The sequence below is a fragment of the Mus musculus genome, chromosome 6 (assembly GCF_000001635.26).
Source record: "Mus musculus strain C57BL/6J chromosome 6, GRCm38.p6 C57BL/6J".
NCBI lineage: Eukaryota > Metazoa > Chordata > Mammalia > Rodentia > Muridae > Mus > Mus musculus.
Genome location: NC_000072.6, coordinates 93,872,626 through 93,892,726, shown reverse-complemented (window position 1 = coordinate 93,892,726; position 20,101 = coordinate 93,872,626). Strand labels below are relative to the sequence as shown.

The window sequence follows — 20,101 nt, the reverse complement described above, 5'->3', positions numbered from 1 at the left end:
GTGTTAATTCCTCTCTTGTGTAAGAAGCATCCCTGGTGAGGGTGGAGAGGCAGACACACTGATCTTAGGGTAAGGCGATATGTCATTAGGAGTCATTCTAATGCTATGTCACTTCAGCACAATAGTAATAGTAGGTTTTCTCCTAGGCTCTGTGACCTGCCTTGCCACGGGTGCTTGGCCTCACTAACAGTGCTGGGCTTGTAGAGTGGGCCTTAAATCCAATAAGAAAGTGATTGGGTATCTTCATGATATATTTTTATTAAAATATTTTATTTTTAATAAAAATATGCATCATTATCCTTTCTTCATTGTTTCCATGCTCCCTCGACCCTGCTTCCTCTCAATTCCTGTCCTCTTTTTCTTTAATTGTTATTAATATTGTCTAAGTTAGGGTTGGGATTGATATGATTCAACACCACGCGCATACATATATATATACATATATATATAGTGTATGTAAATATATGCATAAATACAACCTGCTGAGTCTTTTAGTGTTACTTGTATGTATGTTTCTGGGCTGACCATGTGGTGTTGGATAACCAACTAGGGAGCTTGTCCCTGAGGAAAACTATTCTTCCTCTCTCAGAAGTCACGAGTTGCTTGTGGGCCTATATATAGGAGTAGGGCTCCAAGAGATTTTCCCCATTTCATTTGGGTTGTCATCTGAAGCTGGAATTATTCAGGTTTTGTCTACTAAACTCAAGGGTGTGGTGTGTTCAGCAATAGGATCTTACCATCAACTTCTGGAAGTCGCTGATAATAACCTGTAACATAGCTCTGTCATCGACTCAAAAAGAATTGACCCATTCTCGTTCTGGGGTTTTTATTTGGTAGCCAGTGATTACAGGGTATGTGTACATACATGCATGCATACATACATACATATGTATATTATCTTCTGTAGTGTTTCCAAAAGGAATTTACTGTTAGCTCTTGCTCCCCACATTCCCTCATCTGCCCTTCCTTTCTATCCCCCACTCCACTTGATGCCTTCTATTCCACGTTTTCTCTCTTTCCTCTCTCTCTACCATTATAGTCCATCTCCCCTTGCTTCAAAGAATCCCTGCTCCCATATAAGCCTTTACTAGTTTCCTAACCTGAGTGGGCATTCCAAATGAAAACACACATATCTAAAGCTTAAAAGCTAAAATATGTATTTTCAAGAAAGCAAGCGTATGGTTTGTCTTTCTTCATCTGAGTTTTCTCACTCAAGATGATGGTTTCCAGTTCAGTCCATTGGCCTGCAAATTTGACTTTTCCTCTGTTGAGTGTTTTTCCATTGTATAAGCATAACACATTTTCATTATCCGTTCATCAGTCTGTGATGGTTATTCCTGGTTGTCAACTTGATTACATCTGGAATGAACTACAATCCACAAGTGGAGGGCACACCTGTTGTGATCCAGATCTTGAGGCTGGAAGACACAGGCTTCTGACCCAGGTCTTGACATGGAGATCTTGAGGCATAGTGGCCATGAAAAGCTCAGGCCCAGGCAAGGTACTACACACCTTTAATCCCAGAAGACTGAGGCAAGTAGATCTCTAAATTCAAGGTCAGCCTGGGACAAGACAAGTTCCAGATCCAGGCATGGTGGTAGACACCTTTAATCTGGGCCACATCTTCTGCTGAAAGCCTGTATAAGGATAACATTTAACTGGGGCTGTCTTACAGGTTCACAGGTTCAGTCTAGTATCAAGGCAGGAGCATGGCAGCATCCAGACAGGCATGGTGCAGGAGGAGCTGAGAGTTCTACATCTTTATCTGAAGGCTGCTAGGAGACGACTGATTCCAGGCAGCGAGGACAAGGGTCTTAAAGCCCATGTCTGTAGTAATGCACTTCTTCCAGCAAGGCTACACCTACTCTAACAAGGCCACACTTCCAAATAATACCACTCCCTGGGCCAAGCATATTCAAACCACCACACAGTCTGTTTTATGTCATATGTATAGGATGTTTCTATTCTCCTTTCTACCTTCTCAGAAAGATAATAACAGCCACAGGTACTGTGCTGACCTGAGCCAAGCTGTCAGAGTGTCTCCGTCTCGCTCTGTGATATGGTTGGGGATTCCATGACCATAACTCAGCGTAAGTCCCTGGAAACATACTATTATTTTCTTGGTTCGTCTTTACAAATCAAGATTCATTCACCTTTCTCATCTGTCTATAATTTCTGAGGATCTAGAACTGAATGTTTTGACTGTCAGATCCTCTTTGCAAAGCAAATTTGATGAGATGGTGTCTGATAGCAGGGAGAGAGTTCTCTCCCACTCACCATAGCTGGTACCAGGTTTACATGTGTGTCTGTCTGGAGCTCAACGGTCCACCCACTGGCAACAGAGGTGCTGAGGTACCTTCGCAGAAGCTCTGCTGGAGGGTCCCACCTGGCGTCTTCATCACCTCAGTGCCATGTGATACTGGGTTTTGTTAAGTGTCTGTTATTTCATCTGGAAAATTTCTGTTATCCTCATAGAATCTGTCACTCTGACTCCAGGACTCCCACAGTAGTGAGACTGGGCAGTTCTTCAAGGCTGCTACCTTATGGCTCATTACATTAACCTAGCTGTCCAGTCTCATTTTTGCATTGGGAGGTTCAGTGCCAAGTGTGTCTCCTGTTTTGTGGACTCCCAGAATGCAGCAGATTTTAGAGAGTTTGCAGGGGGCATCTGTTCTTATTGAGAGAATCTTTGACCAGGGAGATTTCATTGTCCCTTGTGACCAAGTTTTCATACAAGATTAATTATGTTCAGTAGCATTTGGCATCCATCTCTTCCATTTCTTGTGCTGGATCAGTGTTGCAAGTGGGATTTGAAACCTGCAAAAAATGTTTCCCTGTGTTTTCTTTATCCTGCCTCTTAAAAGCTGGTTGAAAATTCCCTCTTCCTCCTCCTCCTCCTCCTTCTCCTCCTCCTCCTCCTCCTCCTCCAAGAAGATTGCTGAATGGCTTCCTTCTAATTTTATCAAATATAGTATGTCCAGAAACAAAACAACCATGTTTCTGCAATGTGATTCCTGGCAGAAATGGTGCTACTTCATCTCAGGATAAAACTGTGAATTTTTAGGAAGCAACAAAATGTGATTACTTAAGGACAGCATAACCTTCGTGCCAGAGTTGCTTTGGTCTTGGTTGCTTGAGGACATTGCTAGTGATTTATAGGAGCTCAGGTTCCTGGCTACAGGCAGAATCCTCCATCAGCTTGAAGGGTAGCTGAGTAGAGAGCCAAGGTGTGGTGGGGTGGCCACTGTTGCCTTCCCAGGAGGGTCTCATTGTCATATTTATTCATTCACGGGACACAAGCCAAGGATGTGCATGTGTGAGATGAGGCAGATACACTGAGACACTTGTCATGCATCAATCACTCACAAAAAGGAATGCAGTGGGGGAAAACATCCTAGAGGCCGAGTCCAGAGGGAGACTGAGCTGGGAGACATAAATCTCCCCACATCAGTACTGACCTTATTATGTACACTGCCGACCCTTAAATGTAAGCCTACTTCATCCTGGGACTCACCTGCAGAAGCAGTGAGCTTTTCTCACACTGGAAACTCACAGGCAGCATTGAGCTTAAGCAGAGTAGACCACTACATTTTGTGGAGAATTTAAATAGTACACTTCTAAGACAGTGTTAACTTTTATGCAGATGGGTAATCGGGATAAAGTAAGAGAGGTGTGCAATTTAATATTACTGAAAAACTTAGGAATCATTTTATTATTTTTGGATATGTTTTAAATTGTATTTCAAGGGGCTGAAGAGATGGCTTAGGAGTTTAGAGTACTAACCACTCTTTCAGAGGACTCTGATTTGATTTGTAGCCTTTGCATGACTCTATTACACTTTATAATTATAGTTCCAGGGGTCCAGTACCCTCTCCTGGCCTCTGTAAGCACCAGCCACTCAGTGGTGCACAGACATATGCGCAGGCAAACAAACACATACAATGTAAAAAAGTAAAATACAGTATTTTAAGTAGAGATAGATGAGAATTCATGCTTTTTCTTTTATCCTAGAATGTCTTTGAATATAGGCATGGCTCTGGTACTGATATTTCCTTCATATCACTCTTACATGTTTTAGTTTGAAAGAGCATCACCCTCATTAGCTCATATATTTAGGTACTTGGTCTCCAGTTGGTAGAACTAGTTTGGAAGGATTGGGGGTATGGTCTTATTGGAGGAGTTCTGTCACTGGGGATGGGCTTTGAGGCTTCAAAAGCCCTCACCATTTCCAATGTTTTTCTTTGCCCCTTGTTTGTGTGGATCAATTTTGTTCTGTTTTGCTTTGTTATTTTTCAAGACAGGGCTTCTTTATGTAACCCTGACAGTCCTGGAACTTGCTCTGTAGACCAGGCTGACTTGAACTCAGAGATCTGCCTGCCTATACCTCCAGAGTGCTGGGATTAAAGGCGTGTGCCACCACCCTCTAACACTTGTGTGAATCAAGAAGTAAGCTCTCAGATACTTCTGAGGTCATGTGTGCCTTCTTCTGTGTTCCCTACCATAATGGTCTTGAACTCATTCTCTTCCGGTAAGCCCCAGTTAAACACTTTCTTCTATAAATGTCTAGCTAATCATCCTGTCTCTTCCGATTTCATTTGAAAGGTAACTAAGACATAACTTCATCAAAGGTTTCTTGCACTAGCCTAGTTTCTTCTCTCTCTCTCTCTCTCTCTCTCTCTCTCTCTCTCTCTCTCTCTCTCTCTCTCTCTCTGGTTAATATATTGTATAACCTGCTCTTACGTGAAATTACTAAAGTTTTCTGCCTTTGTTTTTTACTTTGGAGAGTCAAGATCCTTTGCTTCCCTTGTGGTCTGGTTCTGTTCTTGACTTTAGAAATTGATTATAAGCGACATAAAGAACATCTAAAGTGATTTTACAATTTCAGCTCTTACAGAACATTGTGTATGGATTGAATTCTTTGTGTGTGTTTCATGTGAAAGGCCCATTACATATTCCTTTATTCAATAGATATTTATTGAACCTTTACTGAATACCAGCCCTGTTCTGAGTACTTGGATTATATAAGTTAAACAAATCTGTGTGTTCTTGCAGCATGCATCCCAATGGTAACCATACGTCATTCCTAGTCCCCATGATGACTCTTCAATATAGATATTGGCTCAACCATTTCTCAGGTGAGAAGCGAGCTGCCTCAAGGACGATCCTGGCAGCAGATGATGAGTGTGGTCATGTTGAGCATAGAAGAACGTTGAAAGGATGTAAAAAAAAGTCAGACTTGTTACAACCTGAGTTTAGTCAATAGGGGGATTCCTGGAATGTATGAGTCCTAAATTGGCTCTTAGAGGAAATCGTTATTTAAATTCAAAGGAGAAATACAATGCTCATTTTCTTTGATTGTCGCAAGTCAACAGGATGACCCAGAGAAAGCCAGGTATGGGTGAAAAATCAAGTGTTTGCTTGCTGTAGTCAGCAGCATACATTAAACTTCTAGAGTAGCAGAGGTGGGAGTAACTCTAGTCTGTAAGAACGAGGATCCTTTATCTAGAGAAGAGAACACAGTGTTTTATTAGCAATATCTGCACGGGAATGACAGGATCACCACTGATTCTCATGCTAGTATGTCACATGCGTTATTATAATTATGTTGATTGCATTAGTGCCCGGAGATGAATCTTTAGAAAACAGCTATTAGAATTGCTGAAGAGATTCCTAATACATGGTGGCTTGATTGCTGGGAGACTCTGATAGGAGAAAGAGACAGAAAGTGGAGAAATTTAGGTTAAAATGTTGATCACGTAGTTTGTAAATACAATTGAACAAAATGCCTGTATTTGTTAACACGCCAGACAATTAGAAAACAGTTAAAAATTAAAATCAAAGACCTTTAAAAACCTTCTTTATTGAGATAGATTTTATATACAATGTATTGCTCATCTTGAAAAAAATTGAAGCCATCACCATAATTAAAACTGGTCAAAAACATAGGCCCAGTTTTATAGATTTTAGTCCTAGCTGCTTGGAATACTGAAACAGGAGAATGACTGGTATTCAGGAGTGAAACCAAGCAACATACCAAGACCAGCCAATGAGAGGGGACAAAACCACAGTCACGTTTCGTTTGTGTAGGTTTTCTTGTACCTATATGTAATTACTCTTATCCACCCTATACTTTTCCCATTCCTACAAATGATATATAAATTTCTTTTTTTTTAATTTTAATATTTTCTTTTATGTGTTTTGACTGTGTGTATGTCTGTGCCGTAACTTCAGAGATGCTAAGAGGGTGGTAGATCCCTTGGAACAGCAGTTACAGGCAGTTGTGAGCCACCATGTGAATTTAGAATTGAACTTTGGTCCTCTGGAAGAGCAGTCTGGGCTCTTAACTGCTGAGCCATCTCTCCAGCCCCAATACATATTCTATTGCTAGGCATGAGGTTGCTTTTCTTAGAAATTTTATGCAAGTGAAGTCATGCAGTATGTATTCTTTTTGTGAAGGAACCAGTCTGGCTTCAATCAAAGCATAATGGTGAATTATGCTTTATTCACTGGCATAATTCCTTGAGATCCATTCATGTTATAGGATATAGCTGTGGTTTACTGTTTAACTGCCAAGTAGAATTGTGCTTCTTATGTGTAGACGCCATAATTTACCTACTTCTGTGCTGGTAGAAATGTCTGTTGTTTCTATTTTGGGGCTGTTGTGAACATCTGCAAGTAAGTCTTTGTATGGTTTTAGGCTTTCTTTTCTCTTCTGTAAGAATCTAGGTGTGGGCTGGGCGTGGTGGCGCACGCCTTTAATCCCAGCACTCAGTAGGCAGAGTCAGGAGGATTTCTGAGTTCGAGGCCAGCCTGGTCTACAAAGTGAGTTCCAGGACAGCCAGGGCTATACAGAGAAACCCTGTCTCAAAAAACCAAAAAAAAAAAAAAAAAAAAAAAAAAAAAAAAAAAAAAAGGAGGAGGAGGAAGAGAAGAAGAATAATCTAGGTGTGGAATGGCTGAATGTTGCCTTAATCTGAAAATTTAGGCAACACACCAACATTTCCAGAGGGCCTCTGGCATGATCCTTCCCCACCTGTAAGCATATGAGATTTCCGTTTTCCCACATTTTAAACAGGTGTCAGCCTGGCCAGTCTTCTTTGATGATGACGATGAGTCTCTGAGGAGGTGGCTGTCTTGTGTGGGTATGTGCGAGCAGTGCTGGTGCCAGCTGAGGAACTTTTGGTAGCTGGTCAGTTGTGAGCTTTCTAAGGTGGCCGCTGGGAATCAGACTCAGTTCTGCTGCCAGGGCAGTATGACTCTTAACCACTGCTCCATCTCTTCAGCCTCTTGGCTAGTCTTTCTAACTTTCATCCTTTCATAGTGTATAGTTCGACTTCATTCTCGATAGCAGATGACGTTGAGTCTTTCTGTGTCCTCACTTCCTTTTCATGCATCTTCCTTTTGGATGTGTATCCTGAAATATTTTGCTCCTTTTGTGCGGGTTATTTTATTTTCTTAATGCATTTCTAGAATTTTTTACATAGTATCAATAAATGTTGCTTATCAAATATTTGGTTTGCTGTGCTCTGTGTTTTTCTGATTTTATACTCTCTTGTAGAGGGCAGAAGTTTGGATTTTATGGCAGTCCACATTACCCCTTGTAATATGGAGGGATCACGCTCTTGCTATCACATTTCCTGAAATGGGGGCTCAGAGGGGTTTTCTCTTATTTCCTTTATAAATATTGTAGTTTTGGGATTGTCCTTTTATGTTCCGGATCCGTTTGTTTGTTTGTTTGTTTGTTTGTTTGTTTAGTGGAGTCAGGGGTGTGGAGACAGAGTCTTACTATGTAGCTCTGGCTGGTCTGGAAGTCACTGGGTAGATCAGGCCAGTCTTGAAGTCATAGAGGTCGCCCTGCCTCAGCCTCTGCCTCCCAGTGCTGAGATTCAAGGCGTGTGCCGTCACACACTGATGATATTGCGGGGTTTTGGTTTGGCCTTTTGTTTGTTTCCTTTTAATTTGGACTTTTAGTTGGCTTTCTACCATTTCTTGAAAATGTTTCATTCCTCCACTAGATTGTATCTGTACCTCTGTCTGTAAGCATGAGGTCATATATGCTGTGCAAGTGAATATTTGCATTGTCTCTTTTTTACAGAGTAGGATAGCACTGTGTTGGTGATTGGGAATCGATAAGTCTTGAAATTAGAGCTAAACCTTCTTGTCCATCTTTAAGTATATTTTGGTGATTGGAAAACTTCTGCAGAAAAGTTCTACATGAATTTTAGAGCCCCTGTTTGCAGTGCTACAAATGTAAGCTGGAATTTTAGTTAGGGCTGCATCAAATATGTAAACTTAGATCTATTTAGAGTCAGTTTACGTTTTAACAATATTCCTGTGGGGCCAGGGGTCTGGCTAAGTGGTACAGTGTTTCCCTGGCCCATGCAGGGCCCCTGTTCCATCTACAGCACATATCCTGCCCCCAATAAAGTGAGTCTTTAAAGGTATTGGTTTTTCCTTTTAAATTTTTTGTTTTAATATTTATTTGTGGAGAGAGAGAGAGAGAGAGAGAGAGAGAGAGAGAGAGAGAATGTGTATGTGTGTATAGTCTCAAGATCCTGTTCTTTCCTTTCACTGTGTGGTCAGATTTAGTTTTCAATATTACATATTTTTGATGCTACAATAAGTGCTACTTTAGCATTTCAGTTCTGACTACAGATTGTAAGTGGATAGAAATATATTTTTGGACATCATTCTTGTGATCTGTAATATTACAGATTGAATCCGATTGTCTGCATCGATCAGGGGTTAGAAACCTTTTTCTTCAAAGTCCTTTAGCAGATATTTTCAGCTTGTGGGTTGGATGGTCTATGTGGTGGTGGCTTCTCTGCCTGGTGTAGGGAAAACAGTTGTGGTTAATACTTAAGCAAATGGGGAGCGGGGAGGTTCCCTACCAGGCTTGGTCATGGAACTGCTGCAGAATGCATGGTAACTGTGCTATCCGGGGAAAATCAGCAGCTTGCTCTACCATCTCCCATCTCACTTGTCTTTCCTTTCCCCTTTCCTTTCCTTTCCTTTCCTTTCCTTTCCTTTCCTTTCCTTTCCTTTCCTTTCCTTTCCTTTCCTTTCCTTTCCTTTCCTTGGTGTTCTTTCTGGGAGTATTTGATGTAATGTGTTGAGTAGAATAGAGAAAAGCAGATGTATGTCTCTTATTTAAAATTGCAGGGGAAGCTCTCTGTCTCAGTATTAAGTACTGCATTAGTTAGTACTAAGTACTGGCATAGGTACTGGCCTAGGTCTCTCCAAGATACCCTCCCTCTGACCAGCAGGTATGAATGCTAGTGAAGGTCTATTGTAAGCCTTCTTTCCATTCTAATCTAGCTATAGTCTGACAAAAGTTGGTGTTTGTTGCAGGATATTTGATCACACTGTGAACCCCAAGACTGAGTTATTTATGCTTGGCCTTGAACTAACTCTAGCAATCGTTGTAATCTTCTGGCTCCTCCTCATTTTCTGACTCTTTCTGTCTTCACTTGTGTCTAGCTTGTTCTCCCTCTGCAACCTGTCTCTAAAACTCTCCTGGTAAAACTGCTTCCCTCTTTCTTTTTTTCTGCTCTAAGTAGCCTTTCTATTCTCTCCTTTCTCATGAGAGTTGGGCATATCCTATTCTGTCAGATCTTTCTCTGATTCATCACTTTGTCCACCACTCAGTCAGACGTCGCTTTCAAACATGGGTGCTTCCTTCTGCAAGCTAACTTTATCTTTATTGTTTGGGATTAAAGACATGTATTATGATCACATCTGTGTTCCATCTAGTGGATGTGCTAAGGGATGAGCCACACCACAAGGAGAAAGAAACAGGTTCTTCTCAGTAAATACCACTACCCTGGGATTCGCACTGTGATCAGATATCTTGTAACAGATTATTTATTTTCTCTTTCTTGCTTTTTTTAAATCAGTATTAGAATTTCTCAAATGTTTTTTCCATGATCACAAAGTATTTGCATAGGTTTTCTTTATTGAGCTTTTGAGAACAATAATCAGATTTATCAATCAGATTATTATTGTTATTATTATTATTATTATTATTATTATTATTATTGTTATTATTATTATTATCAGCTCCCTGCGCGAGTGCAGGCAAGCAAATGAAACTCAGCCTTCCTTATATAGAAAGTACTTTACTAAAGTGCCTTACCCCTAGCCTTGTTGAGAGGTTTTCTTTCCTGGTTTTCCTTTGGAGTCTCTTTGTAGCCCCAGGTGTCCTGGAACTCACTCTGTAGAGCAGACTGTCCTCGAACTCACAGAGATCTGCCTGTCACTGCCTCCTAAGTGCTGGTAGTAGAAATACATGGCACCACTGCCATCCTGATCGAATTTCTTATGTCTAATCTGTCTTATATTGTTGAGAGAATCCTTTCTTAACGGTGGTATATTGTTATTTTATTTAGAATTTTGTTCACGTATTCATGTATTTTTCCCTGATGGATTTTAAATATGCCTCTAATATAAGGAAAATAAATTATTTGATATAAAAGATCTCATTTTTATTAAAAGAAAATAATTATGATAATAGAGACAAAATGATTAACTGTCTTCATTTTTAAATTTTTTTCCTTAAAAAATATGCAGTTAGAGCTGGAGCAATGGCTCAGTGGTTAAGAGCATTAGCTGCTCTTCCAGAAGACCTACCTAGGTTCAATTTTCAGTACCCTACATGGCAGCTTTACAACTGTCTGTAACTTCAGTTTTAAGAGATCTGACGTTGTGACACAGACATACATGTAAGCAAACCACCAATGCACATAAAATAAAAATAAATCATTAAAAATATGTAATTGAGGTAGAAATTCTTGAGTAGGCTACACTTACAGGAACAGAGAGTTGGAAACAGACCTTATAGGTTTTGTCCGTCTTTGATTATTAGTGATGAATAAGTCCAGTGCTCGTGTTCTGGTTCTTCCTTTATTCTGTTTGTTCTTATGCTATAGCAGAATACCTGATAAAAATGACTTTAGGAAGCACAGGTTTGTTGGGCTCATGGTTCGAGAAGGTAGAGTTGGACCATCTTCAGCTGGCTTCCCCCCTTTCTCTTCTTTATTCAGTCTCAGGGCCTCTGTGACAGTGCCACCATGTTCAGGTTGGCCTGTCCTTCTCAGTTCAACCTCTCTGTAAACTCACTCTTAAAGATAGGCCCAGAGGTGTCCTTCCTAGGTCATTGTACAGCCAAGTTGACGATAGTGATTAACTGTCTCAGTAATGGGAGGGACATGGGCTTTCTGTCACTGGTCAGGTCTAAGTTTGAATCTAGACATCCATGGGCCTTTGATTTCCCACTTTAGATAACAGTGGTATAAGAATCAGTGTAAGACAGCAATGCATAATACCATGCATCTGGTAATGGCACTTTAAACTAACCGTAGCTTCTGCTTCCAGGGCCATAGCAACTCAGGCCTCTCAGTCCCTTCTCCACATTTGCCAGGTAGCCACTTATCACCTTATGACTTTTTAAAGTAGACATCAGCCTTCCACTAGAGAGTACAGCAGTGACTTGATGGTTGTCCAACACAGTAGGCAATGGACTTGCTCTTGGAACACTGGCCTTTTTCCTGTCCCTTGAGTACCCTTCTCCTTTGAGGGCAGATTTGGTGGGACACTACTGTAAAATATTGAGGATGTTTCCTGGAATACAGTAAATTCGCAGTATTGTAATCTGGTCTATTCTGCCTTATTATCCCCGACTCCCTTCACCCCACTTTACTCCCCGCTCCCATGCACCAGTGCTGGGAACTGGATCCCATGTCAAATTCCTTCTTTTCACAGTGAATAATATTCCACTCATAGATTTGTGATACTTCATCTACTTAGCACATTTGGTTTTTTTTTTTTTTCTACATCAATATTTAAAGGAAGCCTAAATGTATACTTCACTTTATATTTTACAAACTTTGAGAGTCTTACTAGTCATCTTTGTGGAACAGTTCCATGTACACCACGATTTTAAGTATGGAAGATGATTTAATATTCTTGCCTCTGCATTGTAAATGGTAGTAGTACCTATCTGTCATCATGGGACACCCAAAGCTGTTCCTAGACATTGTCCCAATACCTCTGGGTGGAGTTACAGACATTGCCCCTCTGTCAAATTTATAAGAACTAACACCTGCAAATTACAATTGCTCTCCACAGATAGTCACAATATGAAATTTGACCAGAAGTAACCTTTGCAATTTTCATTAAAGGATCATTCACCTTAAATTTAACCTATGTTACATCTTGTCGGTGCCTCCCCTCTTCCTTTTCCTTTGGGTGGAATAGGCCCTTCTGGCAACTCTCATGGTTTACTTGCCTAGATAAAGAGGAGTATCTCTGTGTTGCCAGTGGCTGAGGAGGTAGTCACCAGGAGTTGCCTCTGATACAGTGCTGTGAACAGTGAATTTCAGAACCTTAGCAAAGGGTCTGGACCTTTCTTTACTGAGAGGTGGAGGTTCGTCTTCATTCCCTGCAAAGCCAGAGGACTGCTACTTGTTGTGAGAGCATAGACGTTCTAATTTTTAGTGCACCCCATTAATGGTGCATATTTAGTCTCTTCTGTCCTTTTTATCTCGAGCTTTGTGTATTGAGGAGTCAGGTAACTCTGATATAAAGTTGATAACATGGGCTCACCCAGCTCTTACAGGTATCTTAAGGCTCTGTGACTAGAACAGCATTGAAGTTCTTCATATATGCAGTGCTCTTTACACCCTCTTGACCTGAGTACTTGAAACCTGCTATGCAGGTTTGTAACAGGAGATGCTGGGAATTGGGGAGAGCTGGGCCACATCAACTGGGATGGTTACTCTTCCTATGTCTCATCATTGCTGGTTTGTATCATGGTCCTATTATAGCCACCTCTTCTCAATTTCAAAGAGAAGCTGGAAATTTGATCCCCGCCCCCCACCTCTGATTTATCCTGTTTTGAACTTTTTAACTGGCCTCTAAACCTGAACTAGATATATAGAATATAGGTCTTTCACCATCTTTTTAAAAAGATTGACTTTTATTTTATATGTCTGAGTGTTTACCATATATAACTCCAAGTTTGTGCTTACTAACGTGGAGGCCAGAAGAACCGGGTGTCAGATCCCCGGAACTGAACTTCTAGGAGGTTGTGATCCACCTTGTGGTGCTAGGAACCAAACGCAGCTCCCCTTGGCGAGAGCAATAGGCACTCTTAACCCCCTGAGCCATACCTCCAGTCCTAGAGCCTACCAGCTAATCGGTAAGGGTGTGAAATACTTCACAGTATTTAAGCACATTCACATAATTGCACAACCAACCTTCAGTCAGATCTCCTGGCAAATCTAAACTTTTGTTCCCAACCAACAACTTATCCTTTCCCTCCCCCGAGTGACTGTGGATTGACGTTGTCATTTGTCTTTATTAATTTGGTTACTGTGGTGATCCAATCACAGTGAGTTTTTAGGGCATTTGCCTTTCTGTGTTGCTTTCCCCCACTCAGCTGATTGTCCTTTGGCTTATTCAGGTAGCATATCCACCTGAATAAGTCACCTTGATGCTGTAATTGAAATGTCCAAACCAGCTGTTGTTTGTAATCAACCGATAACACTTTGCTTAACAGTTGGCTTTTTGTTGTTTTTGTTTGCTTGGTTGCTTGTTTACTTTGAGACAGAGTCTCATGTGGCAGCCCCAGCTAGCCTGGAACTCACTTGTGTAGACTAGGATGACCTCAAACTCACCGAAATCTGCCTGCCTCTACCTCCCAAGTGCTGGGATTAAAGCTTGCATGATCACACCTAGTTAGATTTAGAAAATAATTTAAAGCATTATGTAATCTTACCAAAACATGAGTTCCACCAACTGGATTTTGCATTGGCCCATGTGGATAATAAAAGTAAACATGAGAATTATTTAACTCATTCCTGAAGGTTGTTAGAAATTAGAGAGGATCAATTACCTTGCATAGTTACACTGAAAGAGCTAAACTCCTTATACTTTATATAATACAAAGTTAAGGAACATAATAAGATTTGTGCTTTTGTGCCTTGTACCCCCCCCCTCTCTCTTGCTTCCTCTCCCTCCCACCCTCCCTCCCTCCCTGTGTGTGTACATGTGTGTGTGTAGAGATGTTCCCTCAGACACGTGCATATATGTGTGCCTGTGTGTATGTGTAGGGCTGAGTTGAACTTTGTGTATCATTCTTCAAGCACTGTCTACCTTGTTTTTAGAGACAGAGTCTCTCAATGGCTTGTAACTTGTCCAGTAACCTAGTCTGGCTGCTCCCTGAGTCCCTGGATCCACATCTCTTGTAGGATTGCAAGTGTGCGGTAGCACATGCAGATGTTTTTATTATTTTCAAGTGTGAGTTATGCAGTTTACTGCCATTTCCCCAGCCCTGTCAGAATTGTTTCTAGACACTGAGCACTCAGGATCAGGCTAGCTCAAACCCCAAAACAAACTTGGCAATCATTAGTCTCTCTTGGAATCTATAACATACAGGACCTCACCCAGGCGAGCAGATACTAAATGGCTGTAGAACGGATGAAGCTTCATCAGTCCTGAGTTGCCTACTCACTAATAGTTGGAACACTGATGGGGAAATGTATTCTACTGTTTAGATCACACTGACCAGAGCCTGGAGTATAGTACTTCCAATTAAGTGTCTGCTTGGGATATATACAGTGCAGGGATGTAGTCAGGTCGATTCACGTTAGGGGTCTAGTGTGCTCCCTGATTTGACTATGGCTAAGGGTTTCCTTCATAGCAAGGAGTTACTGAAGTGTTTGGATAAATACATTAAGGACTGACTCTAAAGTATAACAAGTAGACAGAGGGAGGTTGTGTGTGTGTGTGTGTGTGTGTGTGTGTGTGTGTGTGTGTGTGTGAAATCAAAAATTTTTGGTTTAGGCGCTATGAAGAATCAGAAATAATAGCCAGGGCAGTAGTGGTGCATCCCTTTAATCCCAGCACTTGGGAGGCAGATGCAGTTGGATCTCTGTGAATTCAAGGCTAACTTGGTCTACAAATCGAGTTCTGGGACAGCCAGGGCTACACGTAGAGAAACCCTGTCTAGATTTAAGAAGAAGGAGAAAAGAAAAAACAGAAGTAAAAGAGACCAAGATTAGGGACAGTTTCTGCCTCACTGTCAGCGAGTGCCTCCTACTTCAGTCCCTCTCCCTTGACTGTGTGCAGCAGTAATGAAAAGCTGGGCTTCCACGCATGCTAGGTCCTTCACTAGCCCTTCACATTAATTGCATCTCTGCTGGTGCCCTTTCTCTGGTAAACAGGTGCCCTTGGGACCGTGTTCTTAAAGATTACTTTGTGGATGCTGGCATGGATGCTGACTCTGGGATTTATGTCCTGGTGTCCCTTTGAAGGCAACATTTAACTGCTGAAGAGATTTGCTAGGGTTGTGTTCAGCCTAAATTAAATGTAAATATAACAGACCAGTGGGATCTGTTACGACAGAGTACAAAGCTCCGTTGCCGCCCCCTCATCTTCCTTTCTTCTTTAATTAGCCTCTTTGACCTGATAAAATTATTCCGAGCATGATTCTCTTAGCGCTTTTTATATCAGAACCTTTCTGAGTTTTGTTTGTTTTTTTGTTTATTAGTTTGGGGGTCTTTGTTTTCTATTTTCTTTTCCTTTTTTAATTTTTCTCTTTCCTTTTCTATATATTTAGATACTGTCATGACCTGCCTGGCTTTTGTGTGGCTGGACGGGTCATGTGGGATATTCCTGTTTACACTTCCCAGGTTCAAGGCTCACTTGGAGAGAACTGAAACAATCCTCTATTTTGATATTGGGACTTCTCTTCAAGTGAAGGTTGAGGTTTAGCCAGGTCGAGACAAAGACTGTCCCAACGTCCATGTGAAGTATCCAGGCACATGCTGCAAGTTTTAGACTCCTGTTGGGATAGTGTGTATAAGATGCTTTAACAGGTACAAGCATGTCCTCGCAGTCTTGACAGTATTGCTAATGGAAAATGGCTCGGTGTGCTCTGTGTACATCATGGTGAGTGTGAGTGTGAGCACAAACGTGTGAGCACAGCACCTGACCCGCATTCCAAGTGGAAGAAGCAAAACCCGCATGACCTGGAAGTGACGCTTGACCTTAGAGTTAATGCTGCCCCTTCCACCAGAGCTCCAAGTGACTTTGGAAGCAAGCTTCCTTGTGTCATTGCTGAGAAGTGTGTACTGTTTGTCCTGTGCCGCTTACAGTTAATGTGGCAATCACAAAAGCTCTTTCTGTTTGTCATAGAAAGAAAACACAAAAAGGCAAAGTAGAAGAAAAAAATTCACCCTGGACCCGGATGCTTAGTCATTGCTATTATATCTGTCTAGATTGATAACCACTCCTGCGTTTCTTCCTCTGTGCATAGATGGTGTGTTCAGATGAGTGTCCTGTACATCTATCTTAATGTAACTTACTCTATACACTACTTTTGTAAAACAAACATGTGATATTTTTCTCTTGACACTTAACACAGCTGCCACATGATTGGTAAGGACTTGGTTCCTCTGATCTGCCGTGTGGCAGCTTTCTCTCACCTGCTACTTACCCTACTCTGGATATAGAGTGTATCCAAAGATGGTTTCTTTTCTCTCTCTTCCTCTGACCCCCACTCCATGTGTGTGTGTGTGTGTGTGTGTGTGTGTGTGTGTGTGTGTGTGTACACTCATGCACATGTGCTCTCAACATACTGGTCAATTTTTGTCAACTTGGTACAAACTAGAGTAACCTAGAAAGAGGGAGCCTCAATTCAGGAATTGCCTTCACCAAATTGGCCTGTGGTTTTCAGGGCATTTTCTTTATTTATGATTGATGGCAGGTGAGGGAAGATTGTCATAGTTAGTGGAAGTGATGCTAGGTTGTTGTGTCCTGCTCTGACTTCCCTCACTGATGACGACCTGGAAGTGTAAGTGAACGTACACCTTTGCTATGCCATGTTACTTTTGGTCTTGTTTTATCATACAAACCGAGAAGCAGGCAGACTTGGCTGCTAAACCTAGATCTAGGTTGGCTCCGAAAGGCACCTGTAATCTTCCTGTTTCTACCCACAGCTCTGGAAGTATAGACAAATGCCTAACCACACCTAGCTTTTATTTGGGTGCTGGGAATCTGAACTCAGGACCTCATGATTGCAAATCAAACACAGTTGCTTTCCTACTCACCTCCTTTACATCCAAGAATGTTTCTTAGGGAGAGTGGCATCATCTGTCATCCTAGCGAACAAGCAAGAACACAATGGCTATCACTGTTCTGCATACACTTGCGAACTATCCCTGGCCATTAATTAGCAATGCTTCTTTGGCTTTATGTTATGAATGATCGCCAAGACAAGGTTAGACTCTTGATAAAACTGTGAAACTTATTTTCAGCTAGAGCTGTCCTTCGTGTAACACAGGCTGCAGCCTCTCCTGACAGGAGACAGGGAAGAAGGATGTCTGAGATAATGTATGTGCCTTTTTTCCTGTTGCTAAGTTGTCACTAGAAATATCTGTAAGTCTCTATTAAATTACATATATGCACACATGTCCGTGTGCCCATATGCACATTGCCAGTGGGTTTCAGTTGGCACCTTTGATGAATATCTGGCTTGCCACCCTATCTCAGCAGTTCAGCTGGCCTTGGCTGTAGGTCTTTTCATGTTCTCCTGGGAGCCAGCACTCTGGCTGTGAGTTTGCTGGCTCATCTGTTTTTATATTGTCACTGCACTGGCTAGAAAGCCTTTGGAGCCATGTTGTTGGTTGGCAGTGAGGAGCCAGGAGATGTATTCTGTCACAGGCATTTAATGACGATAAAACATTAGTGAAGCTCTTTGAGAGCATTTTTGACAAGTGGTCCCTCTGCTAAAGACCTTGACTGCAGGTTAGAATACTATTAGGAAATCAAACTGTTAAGCAAATAAATCTTTAGGTTGCTATTGAACTTGGGATGAGGCTGTGCCTATTTTTAATTTCCCAGCGGACTGGTGAATAGCCATTACACGGCCTACTATTTTTATTTTTTATTTCTTTGGTCTCCATATTGTTAGTATTGTAGATTGGATGACAATTCTTTTTCCACAGTTATTTCAAGATTTCTGCAGATAGTTATTTATAAGAGATCTTTAAAAAAAAAAAAACTCATTCATTCTTCTGCCATATAATTGTCTCTTTGCCTTGGCTGTATCTATTCAGTGAAGAAGAAAATTCAGAATTAGACGTGGAAGGAGGCCAAAAAACAGGGGCAGAAGATGGCAGTGGAAATATCCAAATCAGGACACTTGTAAAAGCACATTGTGATTGTAAAGGAAGGGATCTTTAAAATAGATTTGTTCTGCCCCTGCTCCTCTTTTTTTCTTATCTAAGAGATGTATCTACTTTTGCAGCTTTGTCTGAGGCAGGGAACCGCTCCATGTTTGTGAGGTCTCTCCTGTGCTCCATTCTCCGTTCTGATCGCTTTGCCCTTCTTTGGCCAATATGGTGGCTGAAGCAGTAAAGGTGTAAAGCAGAGAGAAGGGGAGACTGACACTGTCCACGGTGCAGCATTAGGCTCCTGGCTCTGAGCTCTGGTTTTCTCTGTCCTTTCTCCCTGTAGCCTTCTTCCTTCTGCTCTTAGTTATTTGAGTCAGGTTTCTTTGTCATTCTGCACGGATTGGTCTGGGAACTTGACTGGACACTGAGGGACTGAGGAAGGGACAGACTTACAGACACACATACAGAAAAGCTGGGTGAGCCATGCTTTCTGATGGCTACACACTGTGAGAGCCCTTCTTCTATTCCAGGGAAGAGACACCATGACAAGGCAACTCTTTTAGAGAGAGCATTTAACTGGCGGCTTGCTTGCAGTTTCAGAGGCTCAGTTACATTGTCTGCCATGGCTGCACTCATGGCAGTAGAGCAGTAGCTGAGAGCTACATCCTGATCTGCAGGTTGGGGGAGCACTGGTACAGGCATTTGAAACCTCAGAGCCCACCCCCAGTGACACACTTCCTTCAACAAGGCCACTCCTACCCTAACAAGGCCACACCTCCTGATCCTTCTCAGAGTCCCACTCCCTGGTGATTAAGCATTTGAATACATGAGCAAGTGGGGGCCATTCTGATTTAAACACCACAGGCAGCAACAGCCACAGCGGGTTCTCTAATCTCATAGGAGATTTATTTGTTGGAGCATCATCTCACACTGTCTTCATCCCAGAGGAGGAAACCATAGTTGATACTTTCTGTGTATACTGTTCACATTTGCACACACATTTCATCCTGGGTTTCCTCCTCTAACCAACAGTGTTTCATGTAGCCCAGGTTGGCCCCAGACTCCTGTTCTCTTCCTTGCATTCTCCAAGTACTGAAAGTAAGTCATTTGCAATCACACCTGGCTTCGCTCCCTTAATGTTTAAGAAACATTCATTTATGTGGTGTACATGTGTGTGTAACATGTGCTGCATATGTGCCACAGCCTGTGTGTGGAGGTCAGTGGACAACCTGTGGGACTTGGTTCTCATCACCATGTGGGTTCCAGGGATGGCAACAAGTGTCTTTACCCACTGAGCCCTTATCTCACCAGCCCTTTGAAGCTCGGGTAGTGGGAACCTACTACCTTCTCTTCAGAGAGAGCGGATGGTCCTGTGGTATAGGAGACAGGCGGGCAGAGAAGGGCATCAGCTGCACTTACTAGAAATAAGAGAAACATCTGAGATCAAGGGAACTGCAGCCTTTTGGATGAGGTCTTTTAAGGGCAGTGGGATGGAGCTGATAGGTAGACCATCTACATAAGGTTCTGTTTGTTTTGGTTTTGGATATTGTTTGTAGGGCTGGGAGTTGAGCCCAAGGCATCATATGATATATGTAAAGCACTCTTCCATTGAACTTTTCTCCTTGCCCTGTACACTTTACCCATGTCCTTATCTATAAACTTAGGATGGTAGCATTGCTTTAGAGATTATATACAAGAAATAAAGGACTTGTTGGCTACATCTGAGTAGAGACATCTATTTCTGTTACTGTCATCGCTTCTCGGCCTTTTGGCTACGATCAAGTGTATTTCTGTTACTGTAAATCAGAACCCACCCTTGCCCTGCCATGAGTTTTAAGATCTTAGAGATCCGCTTTACCCCACATAACCTCACAAACATACCTTAGCTCTCTTCACATTTCACAAAACATATTTTATTTAGATCA

General features: G+C 41.7%; 1 protein-coding gene and 1 non-coding gene across 51 annotated transcripts in view; one reads left to right on the top strand and one right to left on the bottom strand.

The window, feature by feature from the left end:
• Magi1 (membrane associated guanylate kinase, WW and PDZ domain containing 1) overlaps positions 1 to 20,101 on the top strand; it is a 608,477-nt gene that overhangs the window by 391,203 nt on the left and 197,173 nt on the right. The gene's annotated exons all lie outside the window — the stretch shown is intronic.
• Gm22840 lies at positions 1,977 to 2,112 on the bottom strand. The gene has a single exon (XR_003956586.1). It is a non-coding gene; the product is annotated as a small nucleolar RNA SNORA44 (small nucleolar RNA).